General features: G+C 37.3%; 1 protein-coding gene across 6 annotated transcripts in view; it reads right to left on the bottom strand.

The window, feature by feature from the left end:
* CDC14B (cell division cycle 14B) overlaps window positions 1–14,670 on the bottom strand; it is a 97,208-nt gene that overhangs the window by 81,653 nt on the left and 885 nt on the right. The gene's annotated exons all lie outside the window — the stretch shown is intronic.

Here is a 14,670-nt window from a genome sequence, read left to right as displayed (position 1 = left end):
AGTGGTTGCCCAGGGCAACCCAGGGCTGGGACGGAAGAGAAGGTGAAGGGAATGGGGAGTAACTGCTATTAGGAACAAAGTTTCTTTCTTGAATAATGAAAACGTTCTAAAATTAGATTATGAGGCTAGTTGCACAACTCTGTAAATATACTATTTTTCCCCCCCAAAATACTATTTTTTAAATATTTAGTATTTCAATACTACATAAAATGTACTATTACAAAAAAATAAGCCACTGAAATGTACACTTTAAATGGGTGGATTATATGGTATGTGAATTACATCTCAAAGGGCTACTATTTTTTAAATAGAGTAAAAATTGTAGACATGGAAGATATAAAAAAACGCCCAAATCGAGTTTTTCTAAAAATGAAAACTACAATCTGAGATGAAGAATACATTGGATTTGATTAATGGCTGATAAGAAAATAGAAGAAAATATTAGTGAATTTGAAGGCATAGCAGTAAACCTATCCAAATGAAAGTGAGTGAGAGAAGGAAAAAAAATCCAACAAAACTGAAAAGACCATCTGTGAGCTCTTGGACAGCTTAAAATGGCCTAATATACAGGTAATTGTATATTAAGGAGGGGGAATGGGCAGAAAAAAAAATTTTAAGAAATAATGGTTGAAAATTTCCTGAACTGATAAACTCTTTAAACCCACAGCTCCAAGAAATTCAAGTCCTGAGCACAATGTGAAGAAAAATATGCCATAATCAAATTCTCAAAACCAGTGAGAAAGAGAAAATCTTAAAAGCAGCCAGAGGAAAAAGTACATATTACATACAGAGAAACAAAGATAAGGACATCAGATTTCTTGAAGGAACCAATGTAAGTGATAAGACAATAGAACAATGTCTTTACAAGTACAGAAAGAAAAAAGAAAAATGCCAAACTTGAATTCCATAAGAAGCAAGAACGTTTCAAAAAGGAAGCCATTTTTAAACATTCAAAATGTTTTTTACCTTTTTTACAAAAAAGGTAAAAGAGACCCGACTATAAGAAATGTTAAAAGACAGAAACAAAACAAAAAAAACACCATCCTTCAGGCAGAAGGAAAATGATACCTTTTGGAACTCTGGATCTACACAAAGGAATGAAGGGCACTAGCAATGGTAACTACATGGGTAAATATTTAAGGTTTTTCTCAATTATATCTCTTTAAAAGATGATTGTTTTAACAGAAGTAATAACAATATATTGGGTTGGCCAAAAAGTTTGTTCGGGTTTCGGTAGCATGTTACGGAAAAACCCGAACGAACTTTTTGGCCAACGCAATATTGTGGTGTTTATATGATATGTGTGAGTAAAATGCTTAAGAACAACAGCATGCAGGCCAGTGCAGGAGAAATTAAACACATGAGAATTCCTTAATAGCTTTGTTGAGTTCAACTATGACTTAAAATCCAGAAGCCATAAGAGGAATGATTAGCAGGTTCACCTACAAACTTTGCATGGTAAACACATGTCACAACCACAACTATAAGATAATCAAAAGGCAAATGACAAATAGAAAACACATTTGTAAATCATCACAGATAACAATTTCCCTAATAATATACACAGGGCTCCTGGAACCAATCCCCGACGGATACTGCGGGACAACTGTATTTACCTATACAAAATATCAACTTTATGGGAATTCCCCGGTGGTCCACTGGTTAGGACTCCATGCTTTCACCGCCAAGGGTCCAGGTTCAATCCCTGGTCAGGGAACTAAGATCCCACAAGCCTCGCGGTGTGGCCAAAAACAAAAAACAATACAAAATATCAAGTTAAAAAAATTATAAAACGGTACTTTATGAGGGGACAAAGGGGATGAAGAGAGGTTATTCTAAATAGCACTTATATTTACAACCTAGAGACCATGATAGGAATCCAATGCTTGGCTGGGGAGGGTCTACAACCTCTAAATATTTCTACCAATTTTATGGAAATTAAGGTACATTTTCCTTAGGAGAGGAGCCACAAGGAAATACATTATTATATAGGCATATAATAGAATAATATGCATCCAAAAGAGATACATATTTAGACACATACTTAGGACAATGAAAGATTCTGCTATAACATATGAAGTGGAAAAAAGTAATGATAAAATTACTTAGTGTTTATCTTATTGATATAAAAATACATCTCTCTATCGAGATATCTATGTATACAAATATACACTGAACAATCTAAAAGGCTAACTGTGGTACTCATTAATGCTGTTCACCTAACAGGCACATTCCTGTGCCTCTGTGGTTGGGTGGGACCACATGGTTAATTCTGGCCAATGAACTATGACGAAAATGAGCATTTAATTGTTGATCAAGACCCTCCACAGCATTCTTTTCCCCTCTGGCACAGGGACAAGCAATATTAGAGACCATTGCTACTTATAAGCCTAGGTTCCCAAACAATTACAGGAAGCAGAAACCCCTGCCAACCCACAGTGGCTGTGAAACAGAAACAAGAATTAAATCTTTATTTTAAACTGCTGAGATTGGGAGGGGGCTTGCTATTACAGTATAACCAAGCCTAAACTAACTGATAGAGAAAACACCCTTGCTAGTAGCATCACTGATCTTTTTCTTTATGTGTTGTCTTTTTAAAAAATAATGAGCACCTATATCTTAGAAACTTTATTGGAGGTGGAGGACAGACACAGGTTTTAGCATGGGCCTTAACATGGAGCATACACTGACTAACCCAGAGGCTATTATCATCACATCTTAATCTAGAGCATCTTGAAAGCATGGCCCACTAGGATCCTCCAGCTCACTTTATTCCAATTCTGGGCTCAACGAGCAACCTAAGAGCAGTGAAAAAAAGCAAGGTAGAGATCAGTGGGAATAATGGACCATAATTTGTATGAGAGGATACAAACACACAGACATCTGTATACACATATATACATATATTTGTAAATACATAGAAAACCTCTGGTAAGACACAAGAGGTCAGCTTTGTCAATTGATTCTGAAGAGGGGAAATAGGCAGCTAGGTGACAGGTGAAAGTGGGAATCTTACTCTGTGCTGTTTACTCTTTTGTATCTTTTAAATTGTGAACCATGTGCATGTATTATCTATTCAAAAAATAAAGAAAAGAAAAACCATAAAAGAAAAGCAAGGAACTCTAGTTGAAGAGTATACTGAGTGTTGTTTAGTGGGCCGTATTTCAGAAACAGAAAGCCTAATAAAGGGGCTTGCACGGACCAATGATAAACGTGTCAGGAACCCAGGATCAGGAATGCACCTCAAGAACATGGAACAGGATTATAGGGCAGGAAACATCACCAGCACTAGTTTTTCTAATAAGTTCTAAAAGCTGCCCACTCATATTTAGGAAAATGATGAAAAACTATTTCTAATGTCTCCGAAGTCAAGGCTTTTAATACTGAATCTTGATCCCCTGTGAAAGCTTCAGCATTGTTAAAGTCTACCTCTCACAAGATAAGCAGTATGACTATTTTCCCCCTCTGTTAAAGAGACTGAATTATTGTTTCCAAAGAAAAATGAAAAGGGACTATGCAAAGCTTTAATAATATGGGAAAAGCATCCAAAAGGCAGGAAAATAACTCTTACTTACACAAGGTAAACTGTGATTTCCCTACTTTGTGTAACACTTTGTACACGCATATGATACATTGATTATAAACTCCTGAGCAATTAAATCAGTAGATTTATTTATCTTGAACCACTCACAAGAGTACCTAATGCTTGTTATCTGGCCTTATTGGAAATAAATGACATAAGGTGGCTGACTTCACATGTATGCATAAACTCCATTTAGCTGGGGGTGAGGAGTTCTTGGAAATGGTACTTGCATGGAATCCAGAGTGTCCAAGGAGATCAGTCCTGGCATTCTACATTGGCAATGGCTCAGCTCCTTCCAGTCACTTCACATTTACTGAAGTCAGGATTGTCTCTGGCCATAATTCTTCTAGATGCTAATCACAACTGTTAGTTAAATCTCCAAGCTACAGTGATCTTTATAAAGCCTTTCATAAAAATCAAAGAACTTCCAACTATCCTTAACTGCACACACATCTTTACCTAGTTTCCTTAAACAATTCCTTGCAAATGGTTCATTAAGTTCGCATCATAAACATCCAGCTTAGTACTCTCCCACTGGTTCTTTCTAACAAACCCGCCCTGTCACGTGTGTGCCTTCTCCCAACATTTGCTATCAAAATTGCCTCACCAGGACACAGCACAGTGACAAGAACACACTCAACTTGGAAAAATGGTTGAGGGCTAAATAGCTAAAAAAAAAAACACTAATAGCACTAAGAGCACACAGAAAAAATTTAACCATACTATGACCGACTGCAGGAGTCACCACTCCCACCCTCCCCTTCTCAGCACACATTGCAATTATACCAACATTTCTTTCAGGACTTTCTCCCACCTGCAGAGCCCATTTGGGCCGCCCTCACAGCACTTCAAAATTATCACTCATCCTCACTTGTTCTACACTGGCTCCCAGATTTCCCCTGTGGGATCAAACTACAGCTACCACAGTAACTTGCTTGTTAATGAGCGGTCTATGGCCTGCACCTCCTGATCCTCTCACTTACCTACTTCACTTTGAGAGTTGCCTGGGACCATCTCCTAAAGAAAGTGCTTGCCTTGGAATCCTTGACTCAGTCTGTTCTGGGGGAATCCGAAACAAGACATTGACTGCAGTTTTATATATGCCTATTTATTCTTAGTAAAATGTTTTGAAGACAATATAATTACAACAAAGCAGCACTGCATATGGTTATGTTAAATGGGGTGTGTAAAAGGTACACAAAAGAAATTGGCATTATTTAAAAACTGCTTTTGTGGCATAAAACAAAATTTATTAATCCTTTTCATAAATCTCTATATTAGAATAATACTTGTTTTCTGAAATCATTTTAAAATACAGTCCTTAATCCAAAGCATGGATTTTTTTTTAAAAATCCAAGTTTATTGCTTAGCCTTTGGAATAGCCAACATTTTTATTTTGGAAATTCGCAAAAGTGTTCCACAAGAAAAAAAAAATTCCTTTAGCACTGTGCCTGGAAATGATTGTCTTCTGAATCCACAAATTTAGCCTCTAAAAATGTATTTGTTCAAAATAATCTGAATAGGTCCTATTAAATAAAGAATGTTTTGAGGTTTATCTTCCTTTTCCTGCCCTCTTGAGTAAGAGAGATTTCACTAAATAAAGTATTTTTCCATTTTGGAGCAAAGTTATTATTTAATTCAGGTTAACTGCTGAATACAAGAACAGGACAGGTCGGGGAGGGGGGGTATCCCATGCTGGGATAGAGTCTATCCCCAATCCCAGCAATCACCCTTCACACATACAAATGCCACCACAGTAGTAGCAATGGTATTGTCAGGAGGAAGGAGAAAGCAGAGACTACTGTGTGTTACTGTGATCAAGAACAGTTCCTGCTGGTTCTGCAGGGGAATATAGGAGAATCTTTTAAAACATAGCTCAAGCCTCCTTTCCAAGGATCACATTCATTCAGAGGCACCTATCTTTGAGTGTCCATGATATTCACAGATAAGTTCCTCTATGTGATACAGAAGATATATAGATATCACCCAGTTCCATGTACTAGTGTCACTTTCCAGAGATCCGGGGTCAACTATGAAATCTCTATCGCAGCTCTTGCAGCACCCATTGCAAGGATGAGACTATAATATGCACTCAAACATATCCTGAATGGATACGTTTTTACTTCAAGCCCTTTTAGTCACAATAGTTTAAAATTAGAATATAATAGTGGAGTTAAAATCCCAACCTCAGTTGTGTTTGCTAGCTAAATTCTAAGCTTTTTTGACAGTACACTGTCAAAAAGGAAATAAATGAATGTTAAGATGCTTGTTTCATGTATTAGGTGCTTCCAAAAAGCTATCTAATGACAGCAGTACAATAAAAAAATTCTAAGAGCAGATTGAGAACAGCTCCCCAAAATGTAAAACCATAATGTTAATTCTGCTACACATTCGTGTCAAAGCAATTCTTCCTCAGCACCTATAAAAGAATGTGAAAATCAGAATGCTTTTCAGTTTAAAAGTCACACATACCAAATATAGTTCTTAAAATATTTAGCCATCTTTAGTGCCTCCAATTTAAGAAGCAATACTCAACTTAAAAGGTGCTCTATAATTACTTCTTACCAATAAATAAGGTATTCTTAAAAATAAAACAAAGTATCTCATTTTAAGTTATGTCCTGTGGGATACTTTGACATTCAAATTAGGGATACAGAATTAATTGGAATTCAGGCCTTTCACTTTGGCTCTGTGTTAGTAGAGGGATAGTTTCCAGGATATCATTAACTGTATGCATATATTCATATCATACATATATATGATTAGTTATATCCCAAAATGAAGCTTTTTCTCATCTTTTAAAGGTTAAAACATACACGCACACACACACACACACACATACACGAGAAAGACACCATAAGACAGGTCATTTTGACCACATATTGAAAAAAATAACTCACTTTGTGTAGGAATTATCAAGTGACGTTTCCATCACAAATTTCTCTCAAACTGACACTGTTTAAATTAAGAGAGCAAAATTACATAATGACTGATGCCTTCACTGCCTGGCTTCATTGAGATGATGACTTAAGAGTGTATGCCTTCTCAATCTTTCAGTGATAATGAGCATGTTGTTATTAGATCTTCATATCCCCTCCTCCCTTCCTCAGTAATACTTGGCCCACTGCCTTGTTCAAAGTAGTTGCTCAATAAATATTTGTTGAATAAATTCCATAGCACAATTCATACGGATACAAATGAGCATAAATGAGCAAAATGCAGAGAATGATTCAGCTGAGATGGTCCTAAAATAGAGGACTTTGCAGAATTCATAATCTGTAATGATATTATAGCATTACGGATTGGGTATAAAAAGATCAATGTCATAAATTGCATAGCAGTGCCAAGAAAGTAATTTTACTGTCAAATTAGAACTTGAAGGAACAACAAATATCACTGACATCAGGAACAAGATGTTTTTCTCTTTTGTGAAAAGTGCACTGTCAACCACATTTTAATGGTGTAAAAGTAAACTACCTGAGAAATGAAATCAATATGCGATATTATGCAATTAGAATGAATTTACCCTGCCTAGCTTCCTCAGCTTTTCAGCCTCAAAGACAATGGGACCAAACCTTTGAACTGACTGGTGAATAAAGGACTCTTAAGAGAATTGCTCCTCTAGAATATAAATGATACTAAGAATTAAAGGAGCTGAATAAAAGATGAAGAGGATAAAGTCAGAAAATTTTCAATTGAAAATAATAAGTATATGGGGCCATTCAGATTTGTTCTTTTGGTAAATGGTCTTGGTTGAGGAGCCTGAAAATCAAAGGGAATCAGAATATTAAAAAAAAATTTTTTTTAATAGGATACAAAAGAACTCCCCTGTTCCCAAAGTTCAGGTTGGCATTTCATGAGATTTCCCTCTTACCAAACACAGTAAGTGAGATATATGCCTGTCCACTAAGCAAAGAAATGCCTAGAAATAACTAAAGTAACCGGTGGGGGAGGGGGGGGCGGAATCAAGAACAGCTGTCATAACAACCCATTCTAAGTATCCTTTCGGCAAGCGCTTACAAAAGTGAGATTTAATTAAAATAAAAATTTAGTATTACCAAAAATATCCACCATACAAAACATAGCATTCATAATTAACCCCATAAAATATCACAGAAACTACTTCCAGCATTACCTGTACACAGAAACCAACAGAACTTTTCATATAAAGACAGATTTCAACTTAAGTCGTAAACATATGAAAGATACTCTACAGTTATAGAAAACTAAAACTGCTACCTAAGACTAAAATTAAGACAAGCAAACAGGAAGAGACGGAACCAAGAATCACAACTAACAGATTAAATCTACAGTTTTAAAATCATCAAAGAACTGCAAATAGAGTCAATGATCTGAATACCTTTGTTGGAGCAGTATCCATGAAAAGCTATAGAAAAAAAGAGAGAGAGAGAAGGGCGTAAAACTTTCAAATAAACTAGAGAATTCAGATGAGATGTACAAATTCCAGTAAAATAACCTTGTGTTTCAGAAGTTAAAATCAATTTTATTTTGGAAATTGTTTTCTAAGGTAATCCCTGGCTGATACGGTAGTCAGCACTTCTACAAATTAAGTGACTAACCAACCTTGGAAGCTAAAAATCAAAAAATGTAAAGAAACAGTATTTGAAAATTGGTTAGCTCCTGCCGCACCACTTTCTTTGTCTCCATACAATCTCTCCACTTTTGGCCCGGAGTAACCCCTGGACCTACTTACCTCACTCATAATGGTACCTGACCTAAGTGAGGACTGGCTTTTAAATACTCAAATAAACCAATCTACCCATGTTTTCATTTCTTTTTAAAGACAATTATAAAAGTAATTTTAGTGTGAAGGACCTTAAAGGACTTACTAAGATTAAAATAAAAATATTCTGTAGCTAGGATGGGAAGAAAAACAAAATACTGGCTACTAAAATTATTTTTTCCCAGTGTTATAAAGAAAATAGATTTAAAGATATCATTTCTTATTTATCTTATTTTCTAACTCCCACCCCTTCCAAATAAATTGGGTCTCTGTACCACACATTAAACATTAGAAAGGCCTTTTGAAAGGTAATTTGTTTTACCCAAAACAAACACCCTGTCTGCCAATAATATGCACCACCAGTGTCAAAGCTTTTGGATCTGTGAAATACTCTTTAAAACGGATGTACTAGGGCACAGTCATGCTTTAAGTTAGCCACTCTGAAAAATTTGTATTTTATCAGTAAATAACACACTTTTTAAAAATAACCTTCTACCTGAGGCTCTGCCATAAGGACTTTGCATTTTTATGAAGAACCACCCCCCATAAACTTAGCTGCAATTTAATAGTAGCAACATACAAACTCTTCAGTATAATAAAAGCATGTAATAATAGCCTCCGAAGAGTTCTGGTTTATTCTTCCTCTTACAAGAAACCTTTAAAGTGAAACTGTAACGTTTTTCCCCAAGGCAGAAAAGATTATCAACACGGCGCCAAACCTCCTCCACGTCTCTGACAAATACTGAGCCAGCCTCATGTGCAGCGTTTCTGCCCTGAAGATTACATTCAGAAGCAGGGAGAGGAACACACTGCATTTTCACTGTTTTGATTCACCGAACCTTTTGTGCAAGTACACATATGGGGGAAATGCTTGCTTCTGAGCCTGAAACCCTCCCAACCATGATGACTCAGTGTGCCCTCTGTACCCCCCGGCCTTGCCCACTGCTGGCACACTTGTAATACCAGAGATCATTTATGGAGCCCCGGTTGTCAGCGAGGCACCAAGCCAGGCACTTAACATGCATCCCCTTCATTTCATCCTCCCAACAACGCTGCAGACTTTTTATTTTTAAACAGATGAGAGAATCCAGGCTCCAAAAGGTTATTAAATCTAGCTGTGTTCAGCCCCTGTGTGGGGAGACACCAGCTCTCCCTGGTGTCCTCGAGCCTAACTACCAGAATTAGCTCTTCAAAAACGCTACCATCAAAGTTTTTCTTCCCCAAAGATTTCAACCAAGATATGGTTCCTCTTCAGATTAGTTCTCCTTCAAACCCTCCAAGTTTTATTTTCTCAAGTAAAGCAGAGAACATAACCTCTATGAGAGCAGGGACTATCTCCCAGCAGTGATCTATTTTATGCACTTGAAGGAGGAAAAAAAAAAGGCTGGCAGAATAGATATTCATTACATGTTTGCTGAAGGAATGAAATATCTGGAAGATCAGGGGTGTAACGATGGCCAACTTGGAAAATAGCATGAGCTCTGAAAGACCTGAATTGTGTAGTTAGTTTGCTCATTTTCCCAAATTCACTAGATAATTATTCATCTCTCTAAATTCAACTTCATAGATGCTACTTATGGAGCATCTACTATGACATCATCTACTAGCCAAAGTAGCAAAGGACTAACTAGTAGATGTTCAAGAAATCATTTATGTATAACTGTGAAGCAGCTTTATCTGTCAGAAAGAATAAAAGGCAGGTGATCATGACTTTCCCAAAAAGAAACTGCATTAATTTGCAGTTTGCAAATTTGCAAACTTATTTTACAAATTTGCAAAATTACTTATCTCTGGTCTTGGCTTCTTCACAGGGAAAAATGGACAACTGTGAAATTCCTAGGGGATTTCTTAAAAGTCTTTCAAAAAATACCAGGTCCATCAATTCAGAGTTCCCAGGGACTATCTCAGAAATTTCCAAGAAATGTCATTGGTATGTGCCAGTGCCTTCTTTCCATCCTAAAAATCCACAAAGTGGTTTCATTCCAGCTCTCCCCAACCCCAACAAAATTTGGAGAAATTCATTCCCATTCTAAGGCACAGCGCAATTAATTTGTGCTGTCAAGTCCTGGTATTAATACCATCTCTGTGGGACTTCCCTGGTGCTCCAGTGGTTAAGACTTCGCAGTCCCAATGCAGGGGGCCCAGGTTCAATCCCTGGTCAGGCAACTAGATCCCGCATGCCTCAATGAGGATCCCACATGCCGCAACTAAGCCCAGCGCAGCCAAATAAATAAAGAAATATTAAAAAAAAAAAAAACTATCTGTGTAACCCAGTTATTCCACCTCCCCCTCATCTTTATGCCCAAACACTCTTTATGTGGCAGCAACACTGAAACTGTGTTAAGTTTTTGCCTTTTTATTGGTGCCTAAGGAATGAGACTCAAAGCAGATGACTAACATAATGCCATCAGAAGTAAAGATGTTGAAGAATTAAGCGAGCACATAAATCAAGAAAGTAAATTCACATTACGCAGAGAGTAAGTATAGACATAAGTCATAAGTAAGAAGAAAAATGAACACTGCAGACTTTGATGAGTTTCAGTTACTGAAGCTCAATCTACTACATGAAACCGTTGAAGAAAAATTTATTTCCTCCTTGAATCAGTGCCCCAGGTTAACAGCATTCCTTTTCTATCAAGAAAAATATATTTCTATCACTGCAAACAATGAATACGCATGACTATTTTACATAGTAAGCATTCAAAAAATACTTCAATTAATGAATAAATTTTCCCTGTCTAATGATGTCTAGCGTGATTTTTAAAATCCTAAAAAGAAGGGGGGAGTAGTGCTGTATCTGTTTCATTTTATTTGATGAGTATCCAATACACCATTAATCAATGCTTTTAAATAACAATCCTGACCTCAATTAGAGCTTCTCCAATAAAATTAGTTACTGTTATAATATAGACACTCTTTAAAAGGTAGAACATAATGGCAGACACTGAAAAAAAGTATTTTTCTATTTAAGACAAACCACCAAGAATATTTTTTAAGCCAACGGTTATTGACAATTTTTGTTACTAGTCAGAAATTAAAAAAAAAAAATAAATTGAACTTCTGTACCAACTATTAAATCCTATAAATTATCAAAAACAGATTATGCAGTAATGTTATAACCTTTAATTTTTTTTCTATATTAATAAAGAGGAAAGGAAAATGTGCAATGTCATTTACAGAGGGCCCTATTTAAGGGACAGGAATGTATAGAGATCAAAAAGATTCAGACTTCTGGCCACAAGGAGGTTCATAGGAAAATCAAAAACCTGACTGTGGGGAATTTCCTGGTGGTCCAGTGGTTACGACTCCGCTCTTTCATTGCCAAGGGCCCAGGTTGGGGAACTAAGATCCCGCAAGCCGCGTGGCCAAAAAAAAAAACCCAAAACCAAACAAACAACAACAACAAAACCTGACTGTGTCCAACATTTTTTCCCTTGGTATTTCTCTCATCTAGATACCTAGTTCCAAATCCAACTGAAAGCCCTCCTCGCTTCCCTTCTTCCCCCTGCTTCCTGACTGATAACTCGTTAGGATCTTATCTTTACTCAGTTATCTCTTTAGCATCAACATACACAGTTTATACTGTATTTATAACCTTTCTTTCACATGGTGCACTGGAACTGCACCAGGAATACAGGTAAAATTCCATGTCATTGTATATGGCAAGAACTGAATGAATGGTCAATGAGAGGTTGATGGGGTCTGCTTAGGAATAAAACCTGGGTCAGTCTGCTCCTAGTAAGAGTAGTGTCCAGTATATCGGGGTGGCAGGATAGACAATAAATAATGACCACATAACAAAAGAGAGAGGAAGAAAAATAGGAATTAAGCCTCCTATGTTAAATGTACGCACATGAAATACCCTGGGATCTATGGGAATTCAACCTGTAGATAACATAGACTGCAATAAAAATGTGAAGGGACCAAAGTTTAAAAAAAAAAAAGTAATGTATTTAAAGGCAGAGTGGACAGAAGTAATAATGTTTACAAACCAACCCCACTGGGAAAGAAACTTCACAATCCTATAACAAGTGTTGGTGAGAATGTGGAATAAACCATACATTGCTAGTGAGAATGCTGGTGGTACAGCTGCTTTGGAAAAAAGCCTGGCAGTTACCATGTGATCCAGCAGTTCTACTCCTAGGTATATACCCAAAGGAATTCTACTCCTTGGTATATACCCAAAAACTTGTACGTGAACGTTCATAGCAGCATTATTCATAATTGCCCCAAAAGTCCACTCACGAATGGATAAACCTATATATACTTTGGCCTGGCCTCTTCACTTCAAGTTTACACAGTTACACATGTAGGTAGACATGTACACTGATGCTACTGCAGCCATTTGCAGTAGGGATTGGAAAACCCCCAAATAACCATTTATTCATTAGCATTAAATAAATCACAATTCAGCCATACAATGCAACAACATGCAGCCATTAAAAAGAGGACCACTCTTACTGGTATAGTACAATTTGTAGAAACTTGAATATGAGTAGAAAACTGAAGGGAAAGAAAATATTACCAGGCGAGGGGAACTAACTATATTTATATATCTCCTTTAGTAATGTTTGACATTAAAAATGTGCATGCACTGCTTTTAGAAAACAATAACTGAGGGAAAAACAAGTTGGGAAGGATGCTACCAGGTTGCCATTTGCTGAGGATGAGGCCTCAAGCGTTTCCTACAAGCCCAGTAAAAAGAAATCCCCCCCTTGCATCCAAAGTTACTTTGTCTTGTATATCACACCAATCAAACTGATTAAGTATTATTATTCCCAGGAATACAAGGCTGTCACTAAGGGACATCTGGAGAAATCGTAGGGGAAGTTGATTTCCTTAACTACCCTGGAGTGATCTTACACTGAGATTGGACCCTTCCATTATCTGGGCTTGTCATCTAAATAAGAGTATTATGATTTTATATAGTGCTCCAACTATTTCCTCAATATTCTGCTTGGTGATGTTTTCTGAAATTAATTCATTGATCACTAACTACCTCAGGAAAGCCAGCCACATTGCATCTTTTTTTCCATAAAGAAGCAAGATTTACCCCAATGACTTTGCTGTCAGACTCTTCCTTTTTGATTGGAGACAAGTGTCTCCAATAGGGAACTGTCTAAACAAGTCATAAAACATACACATATATATAAACAAGTCATAAAACATACACATATACATTTAAATCCACATACACCATTTTATGGTTTTATACTTTTAAACCATATCTATTTTGGCAGAAGCAGTAATTAAAACCAAATGAGGCGTTCTGCATGTACTAATACAGAACAATCTTTCTGCTAAGAAATACTGTGAAAACAATGTGCAAAACAACGTATTGTATGCTGCCGTGCTTATGTACGGTAGAGAATGTATACGTGTAACCATGCAGTCTATTTCTGTAAGGATTCACAAGAAACTAGGAACATAAGTTGCCTCTGGGGAAAAACACCCGGTGGCTGAGACCAACTTTTCACTACATATAATACTCCTCTTTACCTTTGTAATTAAGAATTCTGTACCAAGTAAGTGTGTTACTTGCCCCCAAATTAAATGCTATTCAACAAGGTCCTTCGGAGAGGTATACATAACAAGGCATAAGGCCTGTGTGGGTCCTGCACCCGCGGCCCTCCTCTGCGGGGCCATCTCCCCGGGAGCACACAATGTGGTGGGATCTGGTCTCAGCCTCAGCAAGTGGGCTTCACCTCCTAAAGCGCCAGGCGCCACGGTGGACCTGGGCTGGTGCCAGCCGGAGACAGGTACTTAAGGCAACCCCTTCCTGCCTACCTCCTCTGTCGCCAAGGTCCATCCACTCAACGCCGAGATACGTTCCGCTCTACTCTCAACTTTCTGTGAAATGGACCTTAGTTCCAAAACAACTATCCATCGACCTAGAAAATAATTTCTTCTAAATTTCTGTGTTTGAGCATCTTCTTAATTAATGTTCTGACCACTCCAGGTTACCTGGTTTATCAATGGGCGGGAAGCAGTTTATAAAAATCCAACACACCGAGGTTTACACACTCTGCGCCACAGAAAACAGACTGAAAAATCCCTCAAAATTGTAGACAAAGCGTTTCCACAAACATCATCTCATTTAATGCCTTCACACGCTGCAGTGTCAATCCTGGCAAACCCAACGGCTCCCAAATTGGATTTATAAAGTCTTCAAGAATTGTAGAATAGGCACTAATAATAAAGCAGTTATCAAACGGCTGCTTTTCTACCTGTGATTTCTCAAAAGTGACAACTCTGGGCATTCATCAAGCTGACCGGTTCAAATGCCATCTAAGTGACATTCCAGAAGCAAGGCAGGGGAATTATCCCTAGGAGGTCTGGGGCG

Source organism: Delphinapterus leucas, chromosome 6 (genome assembly GCF_059928025.1).
Source record: "Delphinapterus leucas isolate spDelLeu-1000000601 "Yukka" chromosome 6, BTC_Dleu_Yukka2, whole genome shotgun sequence".
NCBI classification, from domain to species: domain Eukaryota; kingdom Metazoa; phylum Chordata; class Mammalia; order Artiodactyla; family Monodontidae; genus Delphinapterus; species Delphinapterus leucas.
This window is presented reverse-complemented; position numbering and strand designations above follow the sequence as displayed.